The following is a 25449-nucleotide window of genomic DNA, read 5'->3' on the forward strand; positions in this document are numbered from 1 at the left end:
ATTTGGTAAACACCGGGGCAGTGGTGAGACCAAAGGGCAGGGCCCTGAATTGAAAATGACTGGTTCCCAGCCTGAAGCGGAGGAATCTTCTGGAGCGCCTGTTCATTTTATGTGATAGTACGTCCTGAAGGTCTATAGAGCACATCCAGTTTCCTTTTCCCAATAGGGGAAGAATGGATTGCAGCGTGACCATCCGAAATCTTGTTTTCTTGACCGATCTGTTCAAGATACTGAGATCCAAAATTGGTCTCCAGTCCCTGTTTTCTTTGGAACTAAAAAGAACCTTGAGTAGATTCCGGATCCTTGTTGGTCTGCTGGCACTGGCTGAATAGCTCTTTTGAAAGCAGTTTTGAAATTTCCAAAGCTGCTATATCCCTTTGAGCGGTGGAACATCTGGAAGGGATTTTTTGACTGATTTGGAAAACGAAGAAAGGGGATGGAATAACCTTCGAAATGATGGACTGTACCCATTTGTCTTGTGTCAAGGATAGCCAGGCTTCTGGGTACAGTGACAATCTTCCCCGACTGCCTCCGAAGATGGGCAGTCGGGCAACACCTCAGGGATGCTGAAAGGGCTTGTCAGGAAAGGCTTCCCGATTGCCCTGGTTCTGCGGACCCCCCCTGCCCCTAGGGCGACGTCTACCATTGTTATTCCCACCTCTGCCTCTGGTAGGAAAACGACTCTGTGCGTCAGGCGAAGTCCCTTGAGATTGTTTACGGAACCACATCTTTCCACCCTTCTGGCCTTTGGGGTAAGGCCTAGAAGGAGTCGAAAAATGGACTCCGACGGCAGAAAGGGTCTTGCCATCAGTCTCGCACCTAGTCAGGGTTTCTTTCACTTGAGGACCAAAAAGAGATGATCCATCAAAAGGGGAGTTCGTGAAAGACATCTTGAAAGGTTCAGCAAAGTTGCATAGCCGCATCCAGGCGTGCCTATGTAAGGCTACCCCTGTTCCTGCGGCTCTGCTCGCTCCATCGGCCGCATAAGAGAGGAGGCGCATGGAGGAGTTGGAAATGGAATTAAGGATAGCTAGCTGCGTGTTCATTTTTTCTTGGAACCCCGCAGCTGTAGGGTCCTTCAACATCTCACTCGCTTCCTTGACCAAGTCCCTTTGAAGACGAGTGAAATGGCACAGGTAATTCAGCGAACGCATGGTAAAAGTCGCTGAGGAGAACATCCGCTTCCCGTACCTATCCATGGACCTAGATTCCTTGTTAGGTGGATGGACAGGCACTGAAGGATCGGCCAGTTCCTTCTTTGTGGTGGCAGCTACCACCATAGCATCCACAGAAACTCCTTTTGATAAAAATTGCTTGTCTGATGGAGCTGTGATGAATTTGGAGGGTCTCCTGGGAGTGGGGTCCACCGAATCAGGAGCCGTCCATGCCTTTTTTGCAACCACCTGCATGAGGGGGTCGAAGGGGGGGGACACCCAGGAGGTGGAAGGACGAGAGCCAAATGCCTCAAGATACACAGATTCGTCCTCTGAAGGGTTGAGGGCTGGCCAATTTCCCCTCTGTTTAAGGATCTCCAGAATGTCTGCAAATGAGACATCTTCAGAAGGGGAACGGGGGGAACCCTCAGAATCATCCAGATCTGTGTCCGACGTGATAGACTCAGGTGAGTCAATGTGCTTCCTCTTGCACTTCCTCTTCCGAGGGGGCTCTTCTGCCAAATCAGGAGAGGCCTCGGAAGAGGATGAAATCCCCAAAGGGGACTCCTGAGGAGCTGGCTCTCTGCGGTCCGGGATGAGGGAGTGAGTCGACTTACCCTGAGGCAGCATAGAGGGAGGGGCTGACGGAGCCGACTGTGGAGTAGAGCCAGGCTCTAACACACTCTGCATGACCTCGAAAGCACCCCTGTCAGGCAGAGCCAGAGGTCCCCGCTCCGAGGAGCTAAGGACCCCCCTCGGCACCGACAGTGATGGCTCTGAAGCCGATGTCGGAGCCGAACTCACCAGCGCCGAAGCACCGAGTGGGAGAGGGGTCGAGCAAGGGGCCGATGCCACTCACCCCCTCGGAGCCGACGAGGGAAGTCCGGCGCCGAGATTCCTCCACGGAAGAAAACGGAGCCGACGACGGAGCCGAAGACAATTGTCTCGGCTGCGAAGTGACCACAGTCGCGGTTCCGACACGACCCGGCTCCGAACTCAAAAGAGTCGAAGGAGGGAAGAGATGATGGACGGGGCAGGCACCGACTGATGAGTCGGGCTCTGAAGCATCTGGGCAAGTGCCTCGGACTTAAGTAGTCGACTCACCACCCTCTGAAGGTCATGATCGGAAAGCCTCGATGACCTAGAGGAATGAGACCTTTGGCTCCGTTCAGACAGCAGGGGAGATCCTGGAGCCGAATGAACGGAGCCAAGAGAAGGTGACCTAGACCTCTTTCTGGTTGTCGGCTCCGAAGATCTTGTCGGAGCCGACACGGTACCTCGATAACCTCAGCTCCGCCGGGCCGAGGAAGCCACAGAAACTGTGGACTGAGTCTTATCGGCTCCAGCCGGAGCCGATAAAGGCAAAGGTTGAACAACCTGAGGTCTCGGCTCAGAAGCCGGAGCCGAAGACCTCGATGCCTTAGAGGGCTTCCCTGTTGAAACTGACAGGGAATCCTCTGGTTTTAACAAGCCTCTCAAAATTAACTTGTTCTTTCTCTCCTGCAGGACCCTGGGGCTGAAGCCATGGCACACAGCACAGGAGTCCTGCAGGTGCAAAGGCCCCAGACAGTAGACACAAGAAGTGTGAGCGTCTGTCAGAGACATTTTCTGACAGCACGCATCACACTTCTTGAATCCAGAGACCTTTGCTTCCTTTGACATTATCCTAACTGACAGGAGTACACTAACACACACCAAACACACAGTTATACCCTGTCAGAAAAATTATTAATAGTAAAAATTAGAAATTAAGCACAAACACACCCTAAGGAAGGGAAGGCCAAAGGCCCAAGGGAAGAACCAGCGGTTCTTTTAAAGAGAAAACGGGGAAAAATAGGGTCGGGGATAAAAAACTATATTCTACACTAATTTGTGAAGAATTAAGGTAAAAAGGGGAAAAAAGAATAACTTTTTAGTATAAAAAGCTAACACTCACCAGGAACCGGTAGAAGCAACCAACCTCGAAGCTGTAGCGGCAAACGAGATCTGAGGTAACTCTCGCCTAGCATTGTGGGATATAAGGGGAGCCTCGAGCCGGTGGAACCAACTCTCGAGCTTTTAGAGTGGCCGAGTCGGAGCCGAGGTCGGCTCCGAACCCATCCAGCAAGAATGAAGGCGAGATAGACAACTTAACATTGGTTCTTCCAAGTGCTTTTCCTATGGACACTTGTACTTATTCCATTAACTTAATCTAAATGTAAGCATATGTCTAGAAAGTCTATTTCATCCCTAGAGTGCTGAAGTGTAAATTTCAAAAACTCTGTAGTGGTTTCAAGTTACTCAGAGAAAGACTTGAGCTGAACTTCATTCCCATTCCAGAGAATAAAAATAGCGTCCACAAAACGTCCATAATAAACAATATTGATAAACCAAGGGTTCTTATCACACAAAACATGTGTTGATTCCCATTGTGTCAATACTATGTTTGAGTTACTATTGGCACATGGGGTGCCCATGGCTACACCTCATACTTGCCAATAATAAGTACTGCCATATGAGAACACATTGTTTTCCAAGATTAGTTTGAGTAGGGAACATATCAGGTTAGGGTTCAATCCCAGTGGGGTTAAAAAAAATCTCTGACTGCTTCAATCCATTAAGAATGCAACATGACTGTAAATAAATTATTTAGGTCCATTGTAACTAATAACATGTTAGTCCCATTTTCCATGTCTTCCATTTTCCTGGAAAAATCTTCCAAGAAGCTACCTGAGTCTTTCAAAACTGTTTTTGTTTCAGGTATAATTTTTTTTCAGTTCTTTCTCAATGTACATAGACAGAGGCTTCATTACCCACTCTCTCACTATAACAATGGGTCATAGGGGAGGGTTGACAGAATCTTTATGTATCTTTGGCAGGCCACTTATAGCTGGAATGGTAGGATAAGTTACCTTGAAGAAATCAAACAATCCTTTAGTGATACATCTTTCTAAAAGCAAGTCATTCAGGGTATTCTGTACATTTCTGTTCATCTTGTCAACTGTACTACTATTTATAATTTTGTAGGTTCCCAAGTCGTTGAGCAGATCATGCATCTTGTTCCTATACCAGGTGGTCTCCATTACTGCAGTGGCTCCTCCTTTATCAGCAGGTTTGATGACCAGATCGTCCCTTGATTTCAGTTCAAATAAAGCTTTTCTTCCTCACTGGTCAAATTATGAAAATGACCACCTTCTTTGGTGTTTCCCCTCAGTTCTGCAACCTCTTTTTCACACATGCGAACAAACAAATCCACAGCAGGATGGTTGACAGGTACAAATGTACTGGATTTTTTCAATGTGGGTAAAAAGAGCTGATTGACATTGTTAAAAATAGTATTTAGAGTAACATTCCTTGCAAAAAGTTTGATGTCAGTTACAAACTTGTTCAAATCCGACTTTATTGAAGGAATAAACGTTAGACCTTTCTCCAAAACCTGAATGGCTTGGTGACTCAGAGGTTTCTGTCTTACATTATCCACTAAACTCTGTTCTAGGCTTTCTGATAGTTGAACTTTTTCCTTTTCCTGTCCTGACTTTCTGATCTCACATTTTTGTTTTAGTTCTCCTTTATAAAAACCTGTAGCTTGTAAGGGAAGGAGGAAAAAGTAACTCTTTTTTAGGTCAAGTATCTGCTGATGTGCCAGGAACCAATCCTGTGTCAGTAAGGGACAGGCTATTCATGCGAACAAAAGATACAGAGGTGCTAGGCAGTGCCTCAACAGCTATATCTGTGGTGGAATTCATTGTGTTCTTAGGCACATTCTGGTTTCCAGTACTGTGATCAGTATTTGTTCTGTTAATACTGCTTTTAGAAAGTGATCTCCTTTGTCTTTGAGTCATTCTCTCCTCCCTTGGCCATTCAAAGATATTCCCATTCCTGAAATCCTGAAAATGTCATGCTAATTCTTTAGTCTTTTGTCCTTTCAACTTGCTATCATAGATACTCAGGTTATACTGTACCGACTCTAGTTTCTGAATTGTCTTATTTGTACTTTGTTCTTATGCACCTTTAGTAGTGGAGACTTATCCTTTGACACATAAACTGAATATAGGTCATATACCAAGACCCAGAAATTGAAATACTCATAAATGGAGGAGTATCTGAGGAGACGTGGCTAAACAGGGAGACCAAACAGGAGTTCCCACTATTCCAAGGTCTGTTCATGTTTCTGAGTGAGGAGTAGGCAGAGGAACTCAGACACAATTTAGCAATGCTTGAAGGATAAGGAAGGGTTAAAATCTCAGTTCATGTTATTTACAGATGACAGCATGTTAATATCAGAGGATGTAGCTGCAGCAATCTGAACTGTAAGAGAGACATTCAAGACATTTAAAGAAGTGGCTGGACTTGGGGGCAACAGCAAAAAAAGTCTGTAGTAGTAATATTAGAAAAAAAATAAAGTGGAAAGGGGGAATAGGTGAGATTAAAAAGATGAAGTTCTCAAGGCTCTATGTTGGGAACATGGAGAAAGAGACAACTGGGAAAAACCTAGAGGAAGTGGAAAAAAGATAAAGGATACTCTCCAAAGGGGGGGGGGGGACTTATGCATTGCTTCGAGAATTAATGCAGCAAGGATGAGGATACCACCAGTAAAACCTACTCTTACTCCACAACGTGCACAGAGGCCATACAGACAAAAGGCTACAACAAATTCAAAAAAGACATGAAGTACTGGGTCACTAAAGGTAAAGGGAGCAGAGTGAGCAGGACAAAAACTGGAAGGAATAAGATTCATTAGATAGAAACAGATGAGAAGGAGATTAATCAAAAGAGAGTTTTGGAAGAGGAAGACATGGAAGAAGCTTACTAAAGGGCATGAATAAACCAGCACTTAAAGAACTAGGATAAATGAAATGGGGTGAGGCCAACCTCAGAAAAATATGGGGGCCAGAAAGTTAGAAGCAAAAATAGGGAACTAAAATAAATAAATCTGGTCGAGATGTAGAATAGCTCAAGAGGATTATTTGGTATTCAGAAAAAAAGATGGCAGGGAAAGATTAAAAACAATGGAGGAGTTAATACAAAAATACATAATAACAGAGATCCAATGGTGGAATTACTTGGTACACAGAGATAGGGAAACCGAAGAAAGAAACAGGTAGGTAAAGATAGTAAAGGAAGAGGGGATAGCACTCTGGATGAAATGGAAGAGGTTAGAAAAGAAAAGACTAAACAGATCTATGAAATGTTGAGGGAAAGTAGGGACAAGGTCAAAGAAGAGAGAATAAGAAAGAAAATGGTAAGGGAAGAAGGATGGAAGGGAGATGCAGGATACTGGCAGAAGACAATTCAGACAGTGAGGCACATATTGAAACTCCATGGAGCAGGAGATCAAAACCTGAAAATAGCACAGATGGTATCTAACCCCTATAAGACTGGCAAATGAAGACAAAATGTTGATAGTGGATGCTGGAGGTGTCAAGAAGAATAGGCAAGAATGATGTGTATACTCTGGGTGTGAGTGGACACAAGAAATCTGGAAGCAGGTACAGATGATTTGGGGAGACACATTTCAGAAGGAAGGAAAGCATACTTGAGAATTCTACACGTGAGGCATAAAGAACAAAAAAAGCATCTGGAAAGAAGGAGAAATGAACATTATTGGACTGCTGAATACTGAAGTTAAAACCATCATCACTAAAACTGTAAGGGATGAAAATAATATGAGAGGAAGAATTACTTCAGAGGTTACTGGACATGGGGAGTAAAATGACACAAACGAACTAGAATGGGGAAAGGAGGAGAGGGAACAATGAAATGGCAATGGAAAGAGGTAATAGAACATTAAAAAGCCAAAATCGTACCGGGAAGAGGGATAAGGTGATCTCAAAGGGAAATCAGTGATGGGGATAGTGACAGGAATGAATTAGACCACTGATGAGCTACAGGGCACTGTGCATTAGGACTGCAGGTGAATGTAATATACTGCATGGAGTTAACTTAAATTGCGAAATGTAAATGCCAGTTTTGGGCTGTGCAAATGGAAAAGATATAATTAACTGCAGTTCAGGATATAAACAGACAGGACCAGGCACTGCTGGCAGTAAAGTGCACCATGCAACAAAATTACACTACAGAGGTGATATACAAATCTATTTTATGCAATAAAATTTGACTATAAAAATATAAATAAATAAAATGGGAAATCAGACAGCTCAGAGATATAAATACTCAATTGCTTCTGAGGTCTCATGATTCAGTTTGTTTTAACTTTGATGCTTGTTTTATGTACGTTTTATATAATTTTAAAAAGAGCTTTCCTTTAAATGCTTAAATGCTTACCTGATTGAATGATAAGTTAATTAATTAACTCAAGACAATTGTTTGTTGGCTGTGCCTCCCTATAAATTCGTAGCTATTTTCCCATATTAAATTGTCTGATGAAGCGTATGGTAGCATACGCGAAAGCGCTTACCGTTTGTCTGTTTTGTGAATAAAAAGTAAGATTTTATTAACGTGGAGAGTCGGATGTTTTTTGCTATATATTTATTTATCTTTGGATTTTAACTACTGACTCCTTGGCAGCTGCACACGTTATGGCAAACATGGATCTTGAGTTGGACTATAATCCGGAACCGAGGCGACTAACTAATGAGCAACAATGGACAGCCATAACTTCATGTAAGTCGAATCCTTTATTGGCTCTGGACCTGAATGTACCTGCTTCGAGTACAACAGATATAGACATTCCTAATATAGAACTTTTTAACTCTAGCATGAAAATGCTTGAGAATGACTTGTATAAACTGCAGAGGATGATATGGCAGCGTAAGCACTTAGAGGCATGTCTTCACTACAAATTGATTCCAAGAGGGATGCGCATACTAGTTATGCCGACGTATGGCGATACGCATCCGTTGCTGTTGAAAAAATGGCAAGACATTAACATTGAAGCTAGCTACAAACACATGCAGCTCCTCATTGATTATTTTGAGCCGCTTGAAGCTGAGTTAATATCTAAGGTAAATGACATTAATACAGATTTACGAAAGAACTTTGTTGACTCCTCTTGTACACGGAAACTTGATAACATGTATAATCAAGTAAATACCTACGCCATGAAGCTTCAACAAGTTAAGTCAAGGAAGCTTCAACGTGATTTTAGGGATTTCTCCACCGGCTGTGTGTTCATCTGGCCGAGGAGGTTGGACAATCAGTTCTCAGGGGTGAGTTCAGGCTCGAATTTAGCGCCTTTAGATCGTACCCTCACAGCACCTACTTCCATTGGTCTACCAGCAGCTGAGTCTGGCGCTGCTAAGGATACGTCACAAGATTCCTTCACTACGCCGCCTGAGACTTTTGCTTCAGTCACTAGTACATCGCTTGTTTCTACACCACTCCCGAATCAAGAAGCCAATAATGCGGCTAAATCTCTAAAACATACCACGGGAGCCATCAGTAAGAGGCGTACTGATGACCACACTCCTTTTTTACCCCTGCCTATAAGGAAACCAACGTATGTAAAAGGAAGAAGGAACAGTTGGGAAAGCAGAAAAAGAAAGCTGTCCGGCGAGATGAATGCGTACCAACCAAGAAGGCAGAGGCAGTAAGCACGCTCTACTTTAATTTATCGAACTATTCTTTGAATGCTAGTGACATTGAACTGTTAAACAATGGCCTCTCATTTATCCCTTCACGGGGAAGTATATTATCTGAAGTATTGATTGATTTACGCTTCTTTGCACGTGCAGTAAGCCTGAAACTGTTTTTTAATAAAGACATGAACACTACCACGTATAATGCTGCTAGTACTCCTGTATACAAGAAGAAAAGTTCTTTTATACCAGTTATGCCAGCTCATATAGACTCCTTTGTTAAGCTGTGTGAAACTGATTTTTATAGATATTTTTACAATGGTAAAAGGAAATGTGCGTTTTTTAATATGTCAAGTAATAACATGACTTCGCTACGAAATCTGAGCCATGATTATACATTAACTTTCAGGCCAGTTGATAAAGGGGGAGGCTTAGCCATTTTTAACACAATTGATTACAATGTTTTAATGAGTAACATGTTGAAAGCTGATAATACTTACTTTTTAATAGATCAAACTAGATTTAATCATATTATTAAAACAGTCAAAGATGACTTGTATGATATGTTAATGTGCAGCCAGATATCAAATACTTTATATGACTTTTTTTCTATTGACCATCCGGTAGTACCCATAATTAAAGGGCTGCCGAAAATGCATAAGGGGACTCTACCACCACCGATGAGGCCGATAGTATGTGGTGCTAAATGGATCACTGAAAACATATCAATTTTCCTAGAAAAAACTTTAAGACCTCTAGTAGAAGCCATCCCCACAATCCTCAAAGATACGTACCAGCTTATAAATTATCTACAATCCTTGGATTTTGAGTTTAGGAAGGATAAACATCTTTTAATCACAATGGATGTGCAGAGTTTATTCACTTCAATCCCGAATGACATTGGGATTGAAGCTATACGTGACTTATTACAACATAGTCAAAATATAAATGGGAACACAACCATTTTGGTGTGTCAACTATTAGACGTGGTATTAAGCAATAATGTGTTTGCATTTGGGGGTAAGCTCTACTTACAAACTTGTGGTGTGGCCATGGGAACCCCCTGTGCAAACACATATGCGAACTTAGTTGTACATCATTGGGAATTGAATAATGTTTTTACACATACTTTTTTTCGAAAAGTGCTACAATATAAGCGTTTCGTAGATGATATTTTAATTGTTTGGGATGGCTCAGCAGAGGAATTTTATAATTTTAAAACCTATTTAGAAACAACAACCACGTTTCTTAGATTCTCAGCTGAAACCTCTTATTCTTCAGTTAATTTTTTGGATGTCAGCTTGAATATCAGAAGAGGGCGATTAATATCTACACTGTTTAAGAAAAAATGCTGGAGGAACACAATTTTGAAATATGACAGCATGCATCCTCGTCATACCTTTAAAGGTATTTTGAAAAGTCAGTTTGTAAGATTAAGTAAAATATGTACTGACAAGGATGATTTAAACAAGGAAGCTGACAATATGGTGAATATGTTTTTAGAAAGAGGTTACAACTATGATTTAGTAATGGAAGTCAGAAATACTGTTTTGCCTTTAGAAATTTTGACTTCACGTGATTTTAAAGATGAACAGCAGGCAATTAATTTTACAAATACTATGTATAATCTCACTGATAGAGTGTCTTTTATCACGACATACACTAATGACTTTATGAATATTAAGAAAATATTAGTTAATAACTGGAAGGTCTTAATGCTGGATGAACCTACCAAGAAAATAATAGGTAATACTCCCCACATAGTTTACAGGAGTAATAAGAATTTAAAATCCTTATTGTGTGATAGAATGCCTAAAGTAGTATAAAATGTGCAATATACCAATGATTCTTTTGGAACCTATCCCTGCTATAACTGTAACTATTGCAAGTTTATAACTAAAAATCAAGATTTTGTACATCCAGAATTTGACTTCACTTTTAAACCTAGATTTAGAGCCACCTGTAACACTTCTGGATTAATCTATTTAGCTACATGTGAATGCTGTAATGTATTCTATATAGGCCTTACTAAAAGGAAACTTAAAAATAGAATATATAACCATCAATACGACATAAAAAAGAAAAATGAATTAAATGCTTTGGCTAAACATGTGATATCTAATCCACTGCATTCTTTTGTGTTCAGGGTGCTGCAAATTGTAGAGGCCACAGATAGAGGTGGTGATTATATAAATTTGATTGAGTTAAATGAATTAAAATGGATATTTAAACTCAGAGGCCACTGTCCCCCCAGGCTTGAACAATTATATTACTATTAGGTCTTTTCTTAATAACCGAAGATGACATAAAGTATAGTGCAAAGTATTATATTTAGCACTCTTTTGATTTATTTATTTATACATTTATTTGTTTCAGTATTTCTCTTCTATTTATATATAGTAATATAACTGTGTTTACATATTTGTTTTTAAGCATTCTACATAACTGTTTTTAAGCATTCTATATATAATAGTTTTAAAATGACTTCCATTACTTAAATAGTCTGAGAGTTTATAGAGCTTTGGTTATTTTATTTCATTTTATTTTATTTTATTTCATTCTATTTTATATAAATCCATTTAATTCTAATTTATGAAGCTTTAGACTGGGTAATAATCACCTTTAGTATGATGTCAGTGGCAGTCCTCTTTGACACAATTTTATTTTAAGTTTATAAATATATACATTTTAGAACAAAATGTTTATGTTTACATATTTATATATTTATTCATATTTATTTATATATATTTATTTATATTTATTTATATATATTTTTATATATTTATTTATCTTCACATACATACGTTTATATATTTAAATATTTATGTATTTATTGTGAATAGAAATGCTTTTTTATATACTGGCAGAAAAATTATTACATTAATAATAGGAGAAATTTCATATTTTAAATGAGTTGAAAATGCAGTACATGAATTTAATGATATATACTGAGATAGATTAAATCAAATGTTGCTTAGTTGTTTTATAATGTGGTTTAGCATAAGTAATCTTAGTTCTAATGTAATATAAATACTCAATTGCTTCTGAGGTCTCATGATTCAGTTTGTTTTAACTTTGATGTTTGTTTTATGTACGTTTTATATAATTTTAAAAAGAGCTTTCCTTTAAATGCTTAAATGCTTACCTGATTGAATGATAAGTTAATTAATTAACTCAAGACAATTGTTTGTTGGCTGTGCCTCCCTATAAATTCGTAGCTATTTTCCCATATTAAATTGTCTGATGAAGCGTATGGTAGCATACGCGAAAGCGCTTACCGTTTGTCTGTTTTGTGAATAAAAAGTAAGATTTTATTAACGTGGAGAGTCGGATGTTTTTTGCTATATATTTTTATTCAAATGGAAAAGATATAATTAACTGCAGTTCAGGATATAAACAGACAGGACCAGGCACTGCTGGCAGTAAAGTGCACCATGCAACAAAATTATACTACAGAGGTGATATACAAATCTATTTTATGCAATAAAATTTGACTATAAAAATATAAATAAATAAAATGGGAAATCAGACAGCTCAGAGATAAAAAAACTGGAGTCTTGTGACATGTCTTGACAGTCTAGATAAATGTATTACTTATCCTGGGGAAGTTATTTGGTTACACAAACAGTGCATATTAATAGAGATAAATGTGGCATTTTATTTTTTTGCAAACCATCTTTGAGAATCATTATCACAAGGGGAAAATGGATGTGTAAGAACTTGAAATATAAACATCAGGCACAGGTATAATCTAAAGCTATCAGTGTTGTAGGTTTAATTTTCTAATAACTTTACTTCATGAGAGTCCTATTTTTGGGTTAAGTTGTAAGTGTCATATTTTGTTTACAAAATATTACAAACTTAATCATTACTGTGTTTACTATGATTTATAAAAGCAGTTTAAGTTCTAGAACCTAAAGAATACTGCCACTATAAAAAACAGTTTGTGCTGAAGAATTTGCCATTTATACTCCTTCAGTAAACCTTATTGTTCTGGAGATATGAACATTTGTTTGAAATGTGAGGACATAATTTGATTCTATCAGAAAGATTATGCTCTGCCCATCAGCTATAGTGCAAACTTCCAGAGGTCCATTGGAGGGAATGAGGTGAAGAAGGACAATGGAAAGTCTTCTGGAGGGGTTAGCTCTAGAAGCAGACAGTTGGGATAAATAGCAGGGGGAGTTGCATATGCAGAGAGCAAGACATTCTTTTCTATACAGAACCATGACCCTTGATTTGAATTTGCTTTTTTTTTTCATCCCAGCCACTGCAGTTATCTTATCCCTATGCACTCCAAGACTCCATTCTCTACCAAGGCCACCATATAATGGAACATACCCCAAAGTAACATTTTAATGATAAGTCCTGCCTTTTCTTAAGGGAAAACCTTGTATACATTGCCCTGTAACTGAAGAGATGATTAATTATATAGGGTAATTACATGAGCAGTGGGTGGAAGTTTCCTTCTATAACCTCGTTTCACCCAGAATTTGTAGAATCCTTTCTCCCTGGTTATGACAATCTGGACAAACACAGGGAGACTGACAGCCTGATTCAAAGTAACCTCTGAAGTAAATTTGGGCATAAATGAGAGATTTGTTCTTAAAGAGACCAGATAAGGCTTGTAGATAAGAATTGTATTTACTTACTAGTGTTTTTAATATAAAGTTTTTATGAATTAATTATTCAATTAAATTAATTTTAATTTAATGTGTTAAATGATTGGACAATTGATTTGTGACTAAATTCAAACAGCATATAAAAGCATTTCAGTTTCAAAATGGATGTATAACTGATGAAGTTGGCGACGAAAACGTCTATGTGGATACGTTATTTTGCTTGTTTGTTATCTTATTGATCCAGTCTTTGTTGTGGAGTGGTTTAAAAGTGCTTATTAAAAGCATTTTTCACTTTGGAGCTTCGATTCATTTGTGCCTGGTGGAGTTTTCACTATACTTTTCTTGGTCATAACTGTTTTTGGCTCATTTTACTTTTTATCAGTTTTTATGGAGCCGCTGCCGAGCACAGATCCAGCTCCCAAGAGCTCAGAGACTGGGGAACTACGGAAGTTAATTGGGCAACTCATGCAGTTGGTTGCCTTGCTGACACCGCTCAGCCAGTCCTTTGCTTCCCTTGCTGCCTTCACACAACTCCCGGGGAACCAGGAAGCTAATCGGAAGCAGACTGAAACGGATCTATTTACCTGCGACGATGCAAGTAATGTTTTTTTGATAGAAGAAGATTTAAACTGTGAAAACAGTTTAGATGGCTTTCCGCACATCACGGTGGATCAAATGAACACGAATAGTAATGGAGCAGAGGGTGTTTCTGTAAGACCGAAAAGTCAGCGAAAACGGCAACAAGCCTGCACGGACAAGTCTAATTCTACTACAGGTACACAGAAACTGTTTTCCGACTGCTTCAAAGCTAAATATAGCTTTGAACTTCAATGCAGTCCAACCAAACATAGTAACACTAACTTTGCTACACTTTTGAATGATTTGGAATTTTATCTGATAAAGTATAAAACGCTTGAAATTGACAATGATTATCTTAGATATTGTATTACCTTAAATATTGTACCTAAGGGCTTAAGGGTTTGCAAATACCCTAACAATGTTACTGAAGGGTCTGAATTTCACACTGAGCTTACTTCAATTTTTGATAATTGTGGTTTAAATATAATGAGAGCTATAATTAACAATAATGAAAGGTTAATGCAAAAGTTGCATGGTGATATAGAGAAAATTAACAAAGCTATTACAAATGATTTGTTATACACAGTTGAGGCTAACAAGACAAAATATGAGAATGTTTTTGAAAAAGTTGACACTAAATGTAAGGAGGTTCAGAACAGGAAGATAGGAAAAATAAAAAGAGACCAAGTGGAATACAAAAATAAAACTCATTACCCTAGACCCAGAACTATTCACAGGAATGGCTATGGCAAATGGAGGAAGGAGGATAATTATGAAGGAGAATGGGGGGAAACCGACATTGAAGAACAACAAGAAGAAATACTAGAGACAGACGAGTATCCCCCATTAAGGAGATCAGAGAGGCTTATGCAGCAGGGTAAGGTTTACTACAATTCAAAAAACTACAGGGGGAGGGGGGGGAGACCTTATCAGACGACACGTCAAGGTTGGAACTAGAAGTTGGTATTACCAACAACTTGAATACCTGGACTTTCAATGGGTTCAATATACACAATTATTCCAGTGTCAGTATTGACAAGAGTTGGTTTGATCTTTTTTCCAAAGGCTTCACCTTTGTTCCTACACAAAAAACGGATATCTTCAAATTATTGATAGATATCAAGTTGTTTATTCGGAAAAAGAATTTGGAACTTTTTTTTAAAGACAAAACGTTTGATCATCAAGGACAAGGTTTGAAGCGGAAAAGTACATTCAACCCTCCCACTCACCCCCAACTTAAGAACTTTGAATTAAAAGTTGAACATGAAATAAGAAATCATTTGACAACAATACCTTTCATTCAAATTTAACCCAGGAGGAGAAAAACACTTTGAGAGCTATTAGTGAAAATCACAACCTGAGAGTAATGAAACCTGACAAGGGGGGAGGGGTCGTGGTCATGGAAACAATACAATATGAAGGGAAAATGTTGGACTTACTAAATGATTCAGACAAATACACTAGGGTATCCATCAACGAAGTGAACATAGCATACAGAAAGATTCAAGTTCTACTATACAACATGTTAATGCAGGGTTCTATAGATCAAAATACTTACAAATTCTTGGTCGTAGATAAACCAAAAATTCCCTGCATCTTCGGGATACCCAAAGTCCACAAAAATGCCTGTGACCCGCCCCTCAGACCCATCGTGTCAGCGGAAAGATCAATAACAGCTCCTCTAGCAAATTTTGTTGATCACAAGATCAAACATGTACTTGAGGGATGTGAAAATGTTCTAAAAGACTCCTGGGATTTGTTGAGAAGAATCAAACCCTCACTATACAGTGAAAATACCTCCTTTGGAACCATGGATGTGATTGACCTGTTTGGTTGTATCCCACATGATTTAGGCCTTTCTTGGTTTGAAGAAAAATTAATTGGAAGCAAAAAACTGACACACACTGATTTCGTTAACACTCTAACATTCATGGAAATTGTATTAAAAAACAATTTCATCTATTTCCAAGGGGAGTACTTCAAACAAGAAAAGGGTGTTGCGATGGGTGCACATTGTGCACCCACATATGCCAACATTATAATGGCCTTTTGGGAAGAAACTTTTCTTCTCAATTCTCCTTTGATGAACGAATGCTCCCTTTACACTAGGTATCTAGATGATTTGTGTTTTTTCTGGAAGGGTAGTGAGGAAAATTTCAACAACCTTTTGACCTTTGTCAACAATACCTCTACATTCTTGAAATTTACCAGCAATTTTGATAAACAGAAATTAAAATATCTTGATGTTCATATAGAGAAAAAAGAGGGGAAATTGTCATCAAGAATTTTCAGGAAAGAAACCTTCTCCAACTCTTATTTGCACTATACCAGTTGCCATCCCCCCCATCAGAAGAAGGGGGTGGTGAAAGGGCAATTGGTTAGGTGTAGCAGAATGACCTCGGACAATAAAGTCTTTCTTGAAGAAACTGAATTTTTAAAGAGCCTCTTCATTCAGAGAGGGTACCCTCTAGAGATGTTCAACAAGGTGTTGGAAGAAGTTAATATAAAAAGAGCAGACACTTTTGCCCCTATTTTAGGGAAGGAAGAAATACTGACCCACAATTCAGGGTTGGCAGGTAATTTTGCTGAAAAGGGGACAGGGTTAATCACTACCTTCAGCGAACAATCAGCTTTTGTCAGGAACATATTTTCAAGGGAATGGGATAGTTTTTCAAAATTTTCAGATCTTGAATCTATCTTTGACAAAGAATTAACCCATGTATACCGTAGAGGGAAAAGCATCAAGAATTATCTTGAAGCAGGGACGAAAAACAACAAGTGCAATAACCATGATAAATCCAAGAAAGGATTACAAAAGTGTGGGAAATGTAAATATTGCACCTACTTGATTTGTGGGGAAACTATGGTTTTAGAAGCAAGGAAAATGACCCTACACTTAAACACATTCGCTAACTGTGACACCAAAGGCATCATATATTTAGCTGTTTGTAAAAAATGTCCCTCTTTCTACGTTGGAAAGAGTGAAAGAAAGCTCAGACAGAGAATATACGAGCACTTATATGATGTCAGGGTGATGAAAGAAAAAAATGCACTGAGTAAGCATTCAACAAAATGTAATACCACAGGTTACTCATTTTTTGTATTAGAAGTTGTTCCCACTAATCCAAGAGGTGGGATGTGGGAGACACTTATTGATTATAAAGAATTGTACTGGCAGCTCTTTTTGGATGCAAATCGTAATTTTGGGCTCAATGATATGGTATCATTGGCCCCAGTTTTGAAGATGAAGGCTGCCAAGCTTTAATTTAATGAAGTTTTATTTAGGTCTATTTTTATTGTTATTTTATATATATTTTTCAGAAAAAACAAGTTTTTTTCTTGGATTCTCAAAGTTTCAGTGTGTGGCTTTGTAATTTATTTTATGGCCACAAGATGGTGCTTCGTTGTAATTTCAGATCCAAAAGCCCTAATCATGTACAATACAGAAATATTTTAAAAGTTTTATTTAAAGGTATTAAAAGTTTTTAAAATCCTTAGACAAACCACAATAAATAGGTTATAAGTTGAGATCATATGGTTTTAGAGAATTGTATTTACTTACTAGTGTTTTTAATATAAAGTTTTTATGAATTAATTATTCAATTAAATTAATTTTAATTTAATGTGTTAAATGATTGGGCAATTGATTTGTGACTAAATTCAAACAGCATATAAAAGCATTTCAGTTTCAAAATGGATGTATAACTGATGAAGTTGGCGACGAAAACGTCTATGTGGATACGTTATTTTGCTTGTTTGTTATCTTATTGATCCAGTCTTTGTTGTGGAGTGATTTAAAAGTGCTTATTAAAAGCATTTTTCACTTTGGAGCTTCGATTCATTTGTGCCTGGTGGAGTTTTCACTATACTTTTCTGATTCAAAGTAACCTCTGAAGTAAATTTGGGCATAAATGAGAGATTTGTTCTTAAAGAGACCAGATAAGGCTTGCCCACCATGAAAGCTTGCAACTCAGATACGCTTGGAGATGTCAAGACAAGGAGTGCAGTCTTCCATGCAATGAACCGTAAATCTACCTGATAAGCTGGTTCAAAGGACATACTGTTAACTTTTCCAGTACAAAGATATCGGGAAGGAGCCAGCTGTTTTCTAGGTGATCTAAACTGTAAAATCCCCTTCAGAAACGGTTTTAACAAAAACAGAGAAGAAAGTGGGAATCCAAGGGTTGTCATGCTGAAATGTCTGCAAGATGTATCTTCATAGAGGAATAAAACTAGGCAGGAGAAAGTAACTGACACAAATATTTTGGAACCGCTGGTATAAATTCCCTGACGGGTGCCCTGGTGATTGGATAAGCACCAACTAGAAAATCCACTTGTCAATATGAGATTTTCTAGTAGCAAGTTTTCTTGCCTCCTTCAGTACCTACTGCATGTCTTGAGGGAGTATATCCAGTATGTGAAGAAGATTTGGGTAATTGCCCCTGGCCAGTTCCAGAAGACAGGAAAAACAGTGTTGCTTGGGACAGAATGGAATCACCACAATGATTCTGGGAGTGTTTTTCTAAGTCTTCAGAATTGCACTGATATCAGTGAAGGGGGGGGGGGGGGTGTGCATAAAACAACATTTCCTACAATGAGAATGAAAATGCATATATTTCCAGCCTTAAATGCAAAGAGCCCTGAAGCAGAATTTGTTCAGTTGTCTGTTTTGAAAGGAGGGAAACAGATTTATTTAAGGTATTCTCCATAGCAATGTCGGGAAGACCCCCCCCCCCCATTCAATTTTCATTCATGAGGTCTGCCACTATATTTTTCTTTAACAGAATATAAGATGATTGGAAGGTTAAAGAATGTTGTTGAGGTACATATGAAGGCATCATACCCAAGGAATGAACTAGCACCCACCTACTTATTTAAGTACCCCATCACTGTGGTGCTGTCTGTAATCACCTAAGGAGTTCCAGGGAACCACAGATGATGAAGATATTTCAAGGCCTGGATCACAGCCAGCATCTCTTTGACATTCATGCTTTGGTCTCTCTGAGGAGTCCCACAGGCCATGCACCTTCACTCCAACAGAAACTGCTCCCTAAGCAAAAGCTGTGGTGTCTGTAGTTACAGAATTACTTAGTATATGAGAAAAGGGCAGACCTGTATTTAGAGAGCCCTTTAGTGTTTCCATCCGTGAGGTTCCTTTTTGGCAAAGCCTAAAATTGGAATCTGAAATTTCAGAGGATGAATATGTTGGGCCCATGTGTTTTTTGAAGTCATTCAATTTTTCTCATGTATAGTTTATCAAGATGAATCATAAAATATTGTAAGCTATGAATTATAGAATCTTTTGATATTCTCTTGCAAAAAGCTGAGACTGATTGGAGAAGCTCAGGAAAGTTTATAGATAAAACTCTACCTTTGCCTATGTAAGAAAAGTCTTTCTATTGAGAGGTGTCTAGAAGCCAACTCAGAAATATAATCCTGTGTGACGGAGTCAAGAAAGATATTTGTACATTTAACTAGAATTCCAGATTGGTAAGAAGAGATGAAACCCATGTTAAGGACTCTTGACATCTAGAAAAAGATTCTGCAAACATACATAAGCAATCCAAATAAGTAAATGTAAATATCTTGCAGTCTGCAATGAGCTATCACAGGGACTAGACACTTTGTAAGTACTGTTGGGGTTGTAGATAACCCAAACAGAATGCAGAAAACTGATACTGTGACCCAAATACAGAGACTCTGAGAAATTTCTTCAAAGCTGTGACTGTAGGAATGTGATGATAAGCATTCTTTAGTTCTAATGTTAGTATGACATTCAAAGGAGAAATAAGAGGTAGCCGAGTTTGAATGGAATCTTGGTACAGCATGAGAAAACTCTTACCTATGTTTTTCTTTTTTACCCCATCCTTTTTAGCTCTCTTTTATCTCTTTTTTCAGTGCAAAATTAATCATCAATGCAATTATCCTTTGTGCAATATTCTACACCTTAGGTAAAGTATCATAATGTGCAATTCCCCATATCTTAGTGTGAGTGGTAATTAACATGAAAATCTCCCTGTTTCATGTCACTACTATATGTGGTATCTAACTCATTTAATACTTTGGCTATGGTCAGCAGTGTACATATGTCAGGCGTTGCTGTGATATATGTGGGGTAATATAAGTGAGTATAGGTTTGTCATATCTAATTATGTAACATATGTGTTTGGTCTTTGTTGTGTCTATGTTTATAAGTGAGTATAGTATCTGTCATATCAAATTGCGTAACATGTGTTTGGTCTACGTTGCGTCTATGTTTATATGTGCATTTGTAACATAAACAATTTTATGTGGGAAGTAGGATCAATAAAGTATTTCTGATTCTCAGAAAGGCAAGATCAAAAACTGATCTCCATGAAAACACTTTATTTGGCAACAGAAACATTCTGGAACAGAAGCCTTTGTCTTTTGATTTGATGACACTTGTCTGTAGGGTAAGTGTTGAAGAACCTGAGGAAAAGACTCTGTTGGTTTGAAAGACTGGGAGGTATCCCCCAAAAAGGAGTAATTGTATTCAGTGGCAACTGTAAACCTCCTGAACTACTTCTAACACCAGAAATATGAAATAATCTGTTGCCAAAGGGGAATGTAAAGAGATCATTTCTGGGATAGATTCTGAGATATAGGGGAAGGTGGAGAGGGCATGGTGGATAGAATGCTGGCACAGTCATTCTGAGGTCTTAGACTATCCCTTTTTTGGAAAAGATCCTTGATTCTCATTGCTCCCCTCTTGCCATCTTTTTTTTTTTTTTTTTTGCTCACCATTTGCTTGAGTTGGCAGGGAGTCCTTGCATTGTTTTTTTAGAAGGAAAACAGACTTTGGGTGATTTGTAAAGAGGACTTTAAAAATCTTAGACACTCCCTGAATTAACTTCCCTCTACAATCAAATTCTTTGACGACTTGACTAGCAGAAGGGCCGAACAAACCTCCTTATCTAATGTAGAATTTAAAAATGCAGATTTTACTTAATCAGCAAACTTTTGGTTATGTACCCAGGCATATCTTATCAACATCTCTAGCAGTAGCAGCCCCCCTAGACACAGTATCTGCAGAATCATACATACTCTTCAAAGTCTGTTGAGATGCTTTATTATTTATTATTTATTTATTTTATTTTACATTTGTTAACTGGGAAAGTCCACTGGACACATGTCCATTTTCAGTGGTGGCCCAAGGAGAAAAGCTCCACATTTAACAACAATAAGAACAAGTGTAATAAGCAATAAACAACATAGTTATGGCAAATCAAGTACACAGATTAAAAAACAATTGTGGACATTTGCATAGAAGAAAGACATAACTAAGTAGCTATGGCAGCATGAAGAAATGTGGACAGAGTAACAACAAAATTATAACAATTCATCAGTAAGGAAGATACTTATGAATTTACATAGGTTGTAGGTGAATTTACCATGAAAAGAGACATTAAACAGCATGAGATAATTAGAGGACAGTGAGGGAGATACTTGAGAAAGATTACAGACAATAGGATTCAGTAAGGAACTATCATCTAAAGGAAAGAGGGATGGAGTATTTCCTCAATCTGTCTGCACAAAACAGAAAAAGAAGTTATGTACCTACCATAACGTTCCATGTTAGTTGTCCTTCATCTCGCCTTCCTTCTTGCTGTTTGGGTATGGAGCCGATCCTCAGTTCTGACTCAGCCTACTTCTATAGCTCGAGAGCTGTTTACTGGCTCGAGGCTAACCCTTATCCCAGAATGCCCAGCGTCAGCTACCTAGATCTCGTTTGTGATAGCACACTCTAGACATATAAAGTAACCAGTAACCTAAAAACTGATTTACCAAAATAAAAGATCAGTGTAAACTGTCAAAAGTTTACCTGGCATGTGAACCAAGAAAAAGGAAAACAGCCATTGAAACCACAGAGAACTCTTCTCAATCCTCCAGGAAGGAGGAGGGGGGGGGCGCAAGAAGGAAGGCGAGATGAAGGACAACTAACATGGAACATTATGGTAGGTACATAACTTCTTTATGTTAAGTTGTCCCATCTCACCTTCATTCTTGCTGCTTGGGACAGCATCCCTAGCACCTAAAGACCTGGGGTGGCTCATTGGAACAGACTCTTCAGAACAGTGGAGCCAAAGGAAGCCCTGCTCCGGGAGACCACATCCACTTTGTAATGAGAGATAAAGGTATGATGGTTTGCCCAAGTGGCAGCTGCACAAATTGAGTCTATGGGAAATTTAGACTGAAAGGCTAAAAAAGTGGCTAATGCTCTAGTAGAATGAACTTTTGGTTTTGCTGGTAGATCTTTATGCCTTAAATGATAAATAAAAGCAATGGTGTCAGATAACCATTTGGATAAGGTCACCTTAGAAACTGGAAGGCCTTGCTTATTGTGAGCATAGGAGAGAACTAACTGGTCTGACTTTCTTAGCTCTTTAGTCCTATGGAGGTAAAAATGTAATTGTCTATGCACATCCAGTTGGTGAAGACTGTATTCTGTCTTATTGCTATGATTGGGAAAGAAGACGGAGAGATCAATGGATTGATTTAAATTGTTTTCTGAACAGACTATCTTTGTGAAACACCATATATGGAGGACAAACACAGAGTGCTTAGAATTTTGAAACAGATCTAGCTGAGGTAATAGCAACCAGAAAAAGTATTTTCCAAGAAAGAAATTTTAAGGGAAATGATGCTGCTGGTTCAAAGGGAGGCAGAATTAAAGAAGTCAAAACTAAATCGATATCCCAAGGAGGAGGTGGATCCTTCACTGGGGGTCTGAGAAGTGATGTTCCTCTCATGAAGGCTTTGCAAAGCTTATGAGACATTATGCTAGAATTAAGAATTCCAATATGAAAATTAGATATGGCAGCCAGTTGTACCCTGATGGTAGCAGCAGCTGCACCTGACTGAAAAAGCTCTGCTAGAAATTTTAGAATTTGATGGACTGGGGCTGAAAAGGGGTCTAAGTTTCTAGATTCTGCCCAGTATGAAAATCTTTTCCATTTGCTAGCATAAGTCTTTCTCGTAGTTGACTTATGAGAGGAAACAATAATATCACGAAATGCTGGGGAGATACTTGGGAGCCTGGCTAAGGTAGGAAGTGGAGTAACTATTCTGAAGGGATTAGTGTAACCTTCCTGACTGATGAATCAAAAGATCTGGCACCGGGTCCTGAATCCAAGGCTGGTCTAGGAGGTAGAGGTGCAGGAATGGAAACCATATCTGTCGAGGCCAATAGGGGCAATGAGAATCATTTTGCAACCCAACGATTTTGCTTTCTGTATGAGTCTTGGAATTAGGGGGAATGGGGGAAATGCATAAAGGGGTCCCTCTGGCCAATCGTGGACTAGAGCGTCCCTGGGTGTATGACCTGTAGGATGAAGCAGGGAGAAATAGCTGCTGCATTTGTTGTTGAGGGGAGTGGCAAATAGATCGCAGCAAGGCTGGCCCCATTTGCGGAAGATAAGATCCGCAACTTCCTGATTCAGAGATCACTCGTGAGGCATGAGGATAGCCTTGCTGAGCCTGTCCGCTATAACGATGGATTTCCCAGGGATGTGTGTTGCTGTCAGAAAATGTTGGGTGGAAATTGCCCATTGCCATAGTCTGAGGGCTTCTTGACCCAAGGGGTAGGACCTAGTCCCGCCCTGCTTGTTGATGTACCACACAACTGACATGTTGTCTGTTTGGATCGCAATAGTCCCGGATGGAAGAGAGTCTTGAAGAGCTTGCAACGCTAGGAGCACCACTCTCATCTCTAGGACATTGATATGCAGATGGTACTTGTGAAGTTGCCACATGCCTTGGACTGTCCTGCCTAGATAATGCCCCCTCCCAACCTATCAGGGAGGCATCTGGGTTCACTGTGGCTACTGGAGGGGGTTGTATGAAAGGTCTGCCCTGAGTCACCACTGGGGAGACCATCCACCAAGAGAGGTGTCTTTTGCATGTTTCTGTAATCAGGATCATGTGAGACATGGGTAGTTCCAGGAAGGACCACTGTGTGAAAAGAAGCCACTGAAGTATTCTCATGTGGTAACGTGCTAATAGAACAAGAAGAATGGCAGCTGCCATGGAGCCTAGAGCTTGCAGGACATGTCTGAATTGAATCTTTCTGCTCTGCATTAGAAGAGACACTTGTTGGTGAATAGTGAAAACTCTTTCTTGAAGTAACCTTGCAAACATCTGTTTTGTGTTTAATTCTGCTCCTATATATGTAACAGATTGATAGGGCAACAAGGCAGATTTTTCAGAATTTACTGTAATGCCTAGTTGGGTGCAGGTTGATATTGTATAATCCTGTGCCTCTAAGAGTTAATGCCTGGCAGTAGCAGTGAGGAGCCAGTCGTCTAGATAGGGAAACACCTGGAATCCTTGACATCTCAGGTGAGCCGTGACTATTGCCATACATTTGGTGAACACCCTGGGGGCTGTGGTGAGACCAAAGGGCAGAGCTCTGAACTGGTAATGACTGGCCCCTACCCGAAAGCGAAGAAATCTCCTGGAGCATCTGTCCATTTTTATAAGGTAGTATGCATCCTGAAGATATATAGAGCACATCCAATTGTCCTGACCCAGAAAGGGGAGAATGGACTGCAGTGTTACCATCCGGAACTTTTCTTTTTGTACAGATTGGTTCAATCTGCTGAGATCCAGTATTGGTCTTCAGTCCCCTATCTTTTTTGGTACTAAAAAGAATCTTGAGTAAGTTCCGGATCCTAGTTGGTCTGTGGGGACTTCCTGAATGGCTCTTTTTTCTAGCAGTTTTGAGACTTGTATGACTGCTTGATCCCTTAGATTAGGTGGGACATCTGGCATGGACTTTTTTGACTCTAGAGGGGGGGGTTGATGGAAGGGAATTTTGTAACCTCCAGATATAATAGATAGAACCCATCTGTCTCCTGTTATATTTTGCCAGGCTTTTGGGTACAGCAAAAGTCTTCCCCCAACTGCCTCCAGAGGTAAGCAGTTGGGTAACCCATCAGGGATGCTGGAAGGGTTTGGCAGAGAAAGTTTCTCTGTTACCCTAATTTTGCGGTCCCCCTCTGCCACGAGAGCAGCATCTGCCATTGTTATTTTTCCCCATCTGCCCCTGGGGGAAAAATCACCACGTGTGTCAGGCAAGGGTCCCTGGGATTTTTGAAATCACATCTTTCCACCCCTCTGACCTTTAGGATAAGGTCTGTTAGGAGGGGAAAAATGGACTCCCATGGCAGAGAGAGTCTTGACTTCCTGCTCACACCTGGTAAGCATTTCTTTCCCTGAGGCCCAAATAGCGAGGAGCCATCAAAGGGAGTTTTTGTGAAGGACGCTCGAAAGGGTTCCGCAAATTGACACAGCCGCAGCCAAGCATGTCACCTGAGAGCCACTCCTGTATTTGTGGCTCTGCTCGCTCCATTGGCTGCATAGGAAATAAGCCTCATGGAGGAGATGACTACTGAATTAAGAGTCGCAAGCTGGGAAGCTATTTTCATTGATGCTCCCTCAGCTGTAGGATCTTGTAGGGTATCTTCATGCTCTTTTAGGATATCCCTTTGAAGTTGTGAAAACTGACAGAGATAATTCAGGGACCTCATGGAGAAGGTCATTGAGGAAAACATTCGC

Source organism: Protopterus annectens, chromosome 8.part0 (assembly GCF_019279795.1).
Source record: "Protopterus annectens isolate FY-2018-M chromosome 8.part0, PAN1.0, whole genome shotgun sequence".
NCBI lineage: Eukaryota > Metazoa > Chordata > Ceratodontiformes > Protopteridae > Protopterus > Protopterus annectens.